Genomic DNA, 5,390 nt, shown 5'->3' on the forward strand with positions numbered 1-5,390 from the left:
GGCTTTAATAAAATAAATAAGATAGGGTCAAGAACAGAGCTCTTGGACAAACCATGTATGTCTGATCATTTCACAATATAAAAAACTCCCACCTATCCTACCAGTCAGCCTCTGTGTTTCACTTGTTCTAGAGGGAATGTGTGGTGAGGGGAGAGCAGGGCATGCTCATTGACAGTGATGAGCCTGACCTAACCAGAGCCGAAGGTGGAATGTTGACCAGTAGTTTCAAATCAGGTTCTGCTTCAGGGAAGATGGATCATGTCATGTCATATTCTAAAAGCCGGGAGGAGTCATTATTGCTAACAGCAATAATTCTATAAAGTTTTATTGCTTCTGGAGTTTTCTCATGTGCATGATCTTATAGATATGAAATGGTGAGATAAGTTGCCAATGAAGATTTTGGGGTAGGGAAAGACAAAAAAAAGTGGAATTTAAAGCAGAATATTCTGCTAATGGAACTCCAGATGGCTTGGAGGGGGAAGAAATAGGAGAGAGGGAGGCTAGTAGAGAAGTTGCTGGAGTTATCCAGGAGGTGAGCAGGCACAGAACTTAGACCAAGACAATAGTGGAAATTGGAGAGGAAGGAACAGATAAAAGACACATGTTCTACAGAGGAGCAATAGGACTTTGTAACTAAAAATGAGTTTGGGGAGGGAGGTGGGGGGCATATTAAAGATAACTCCCATATTTTAAATCTGGAAGAATGATGGTTCAGTGGACAGAAGCAAAGAAATTGGTAAAGGGAACCCTGTTTAGGGTGAGGCTGGTTTTCTTGTTTTTATGTTTGGCTTAATGGTGATGAGAGACAAGAGTAACTCTTAGATGAAAGCCTAAGACTGAAGAGTCTTCATCTGTTAGCATAGAGAGAAGAGTTTCCACGGAATGCTATGTTCAAGTAGAGACTTAAATGTCCTCCTTTGTGGCACGGCAGACCCGTAGGATCACAGTAGCTGTCAGCACCTCTTGGTTTCCTGGCACACAGCTGAATTATTGCAAAAGTAATAAATATGGTTTCTGATTGAACCAAGGATCTCTCAACTTTGCAGATCCATTTAAATCTTGCAAATAGCAAATGTGGTTATGAAAATCTTGGAAGTAGAGATTGGCTAAGATAAACTATGTCCAAATCATAGAATGAGTCATAGGAATAAAATCCTCTTTAACCATCAGTGAATATTCTGACAAAGCTATCTACCTACTGCTAAATAGAATATTATACTTTTTTCTTTCAATGAATGTTCAATTTATAGTGTCTCTACACCCACGCACACAAAAAGAGTGCAAAGAGAGAATGAAAAAGATATTAACTTGAAGCCCCATTAATCAGGCTTTAGAGAAGACCCTGTTATTAAGCTCTTGATCATCATCAGCAGCAGACATTCATTAAGCACCTGATTGTGCTTATGCTACGTATTCATGCACTGGGCAAAAGCCACATGGGCTTGCCCTCTCTGGGTATGTAGACCCTACATGCAAGAGCAAGAGAGAAAATAGTGTAAAATGGCCAGATAAAGTGCTAATGAGCCCCTCTTCAATTATATTAGCAATTCTTCAGCTGTCCTATTTTTTCTAGGAACAAAATCTTCCATATAAGTAAATTTTTATAAGAACAAAAGTTTTCCTATCCTAGCCTCACAACAACTTCTGCCTTTTCAATTTCTTTAAACAGTTTTCTTCACCTAACCCACTTGATGGCTAAGGGCCATCCCTGAGGAACTGCTGTGGTTGAATTCTATGCTCTCAAAAGTCTTTCTTTGCTTTTTGCTTTCTAGTCATTTCAATATTCAGCCATTGGTGGTTGTCTTTTCCATTCTTCTTGTGCCTGCCCCTCAATAGCTCCTCGACTTCCCTCATAGTTTGTTACTCCAAAACATCTTCAGGCCTGGGGAAACAGTTAGCCAAGCTCATCACAAATTGTCAGTGAAGGGAGTCAATATACAGTTCTGAGTGGGACTCTAAGATGAAATGGTATGAGATAAGTTGCATAGATCTTTTGTGGAGACATCCAGCTTGCTGCTTTGAATGTTCAAAAACATATGATCTGCCCCCTTCTGCTTGCTAGGATGGGCTCTAGGAAGTTGAGGTTGAAGAAATACTGACCTCTGGGTAAGGGGGGGGAGGGATATTGCACTATTTACTGTATAGATTATTAGGTCACAAGTTAGTACATATTTTAGGAATAGAAAGCAAAGTCTCACTTCTGTTAAGTGAAGAAATGATAGACTTTCCTGTAATCAATCTGATGAAATAAAAGCTTAATATGAAACTATAAAGATAAAGATAAATATTCTACTTCCATCTTGGGTGCCCTCTCCCAAATATACACATATACAAACACCATTTTGTTCACTTCACTGGTCATTCTTTAAAACCAGAGCAAAGTGGCTTATTCCACTAATGGGAATACTGTCATTTTCAGTGCTGCTGGAGAGCATTGTCCCCAGTGAGTCATGGAACAATGCTCTGACAGGCAAGCACTAAAGAGTAAGCTGCACACACAACCTTTGGGTGACATGGAAAAAGGAAAGAGTCATTTTGAAGATCACAACTGTCTTTTATTACTGAAAGATTAAGAAATACCATGATTGGTTCACAGCTTCAGGTTTTGTGTTAAGCTTCTTGAGTGTTATTTGTGAATCCCTATATGTATCTAGGTGGGCTTTTCATGTGTCAGGTGGTATGTAGTAATCTTCTCTTTCTTCGCTATTTTCAGGTTCTTCTAAGAACGTATGTGTGGCCATACTTTTCCTTCTCCAGGCCACATACTATTCTAAATGAAAAAACTTTTAAGATTTAAAATTTATGGTAATTTCTAGATTGGCTATTTTAAACTGATACAGAAATAGTTTGATTAAAACCACGATTTAGATTACCTTTAGTAAGGTCAGCGATAAGAAAATCTGTTCTGCTTGCAAATTAGAATGGTGTTTGTATCTCCAATGGTGGCCTTTTTGTCTTTAGGAGATCTGTGCAGAATGCCTGAGAGCACAGAATTCCCATTGTATTCACGGTTAGACTAGAACCCAGGGCCATGCTGGGATATGGATAGCAATAGACCAGGGCTGTCTGGACAGAACAGGACCAGAAGTTCAAGTTAACAGGAAGGGTTTGGCGGCAGCAGACTCAGTTTCAAGTACAAAGGAGTAACTTACAAGAGAAGAACAAATCAAAGCAAATAGAGTCCCAAATTTTAAAGGTCAGGTGATAAATGGGGCTATGTTAACCAGCAAAGCTGAAAATCAGTCTTAGGATGGAAGATTTCCTCTCTACTTAGTTTCATGCCATTTCTGGCACAAGCAGCTCCAGGCCTCAGGATTCAGTCACGGAGAGAAGAGGAATCCTGCCCCTCAATGAGACAAGAACAGAGATGCACAGATTGCCTCATAGTTGGTTCTACTTAAGTGGCACACTGAAACTGAACTTCTATTTCTGAATTCATTGCACAATTTCTTCCATAAAACTGTAGTGTTTGAAAAGCTTTTCCTTTATCTTAGTGAAATGGTTTCAGGAAAGATTAGAGAATTCAGTTTTAAAAAGGATCCCAGTAACACCATGAGAAAAAAAACTCTCTAGAGAGCTTTTTTTCCCCCCAAGAAAAATGATTTAAAATTAATTTTGTGGGGCCAGCCCCACGGCCGAGTGGGTTAAGTTCACATACTCCGCTTCAGTGGCATGGAGTTCGCTTGGTTTGGCTCCTGGGTGCAGACCTACACACCGCTCATCAAGCCATGCTGTGGTGGCATCCCACATAGAAGAATTAGAGTGAATTACAACTAGGATACACAACCATGTACTGGGGCACTGGGGAGAAAAAAAAGGAAGATTGCCAACAGGTATTTTCTCAGGGCCAATATTCTTCACCAAAAAAACACATACCTTAAAAAGAAAAAAAACTAATTTTGCAAATGCTTGCATAATCAGCATAAGGAATATAGAGTTGTTAGGAAAACATAGCAGGTATTCCACAACGTATGGAAACATGACTTACTTCTCTAGGAAGAGACAAAGATCATATACCTAGGTAAAAATTCAAATTAAAGCCAAATCTAGAAAATCTCTTCTACCAAATAAACACCTTAAAAGGTCTTTCTAGAAAGCAGTAGCAGTCAATATCACTCTGGGATTTTGAGATAATAACCATCTTAACTAATATGATTGCCCTAGAACACTGATGGAGAAGAGGAGTCATAACATTTATTTGAGTGGCTACTTTGTGCTTGGGTTGTGTTTACATTCCACATTTAATCCTCGCAGCAACCCCATAACCAAGGAATTATTATTTCCACTTTACTCATAAAGGTGGAGCCAAGATCTGATGCTTAGCCAGTTTGTTTCTTCCAAAGCTAGAGCTTTTTGCACTGTACCACATTACCCCCTCTGCACCTTAACTGAGTGAATCTCATTACTTCCGAAGAAAATCTGGCATTGAGCATAGTTTAACAATTAACCATTACCAAACTAAGATATGATTTTGCCTTGTGAGTAAAAAGGACAGTTGATTCAATTTATCTTATGCCAGAGAAAGAGAAATTTGGCAAGACATTTTTGGTTCAGCTGATAAGGTACTTAACTCTCTTCTTCACAAGTTTCACTTTAATCAGTCTCCCTAAAGATTTTAGCTTTAATAGGATTGTGTGGTATGAGGTGGTCTGAGGACCCAAGAGCTAAACGTATTTGACTCCTTCTTTGTTCATTTTTGTTGTTGATTCATATTATTGCATGGATATTTTTCTTTTAAGTCCAATGTGCTGTTCTCACTATTCTTGTAAGCAGACCTCCCCTATTCCTGATATAACATCAATGCAGATATTCCAGTGTCCAGATCTAACTTTGTATTATCTAGAAAAAGGGGCTGTTAAACTCCTCTAAAGGGCCGGAGAGTAAATATTGTAAGCTTTGCAAGCCATGTGATTTCTGTTGCACCTACTCAACTCTGCTCTTGTAATGAAAAAGCAGCTATAGACAGGAGTAAACAAATGGGTGGATCTGGATTAATAAATCAATAAAATAGGCAGCAGGATGGATTTGGCTTAGGGGCTGTTGTTTGCTGACCCCTAAAAGTAAAAGAAAGAAGTTTATTTACCAACAAAAATGTATTGAAGAGCAACCCACATCTCCCCATATGTCATAGGGAGTTCTTCATCAGTATACTGCGGAACACGGAGGAATAGCAAAGCTCATCTGAAGTCTTCAGTCGCAGAATTTCTCAACAAATAGAACTGCTCTCTTCTATAATTTGTCATTTCAGTCAAACATTCATATGAATCAGTCTTTGAAAGATGATTATATTGTCCTTTTTATTTCTTGGAGAAGGGATGCCTGTGTTCCCCTTACTAAATGTGTCTGAGTACCTCTTAAAGACAATCTTCTAGCAATTTTCCTAAACACGC

This window comes from Equus asinus, chromosome 20, assembly GCF_041296235.1.
Source record: "Equus asinus isolate D_3611 breed Donkey chromosome 20, EquAss-T2T_v2, whole genome shotgun sequence".
NCBI lineage: Eukaryota > Metazoa > Chordata > Mammalia > Perissodactyla > Equidae > Equus > Equus asinus.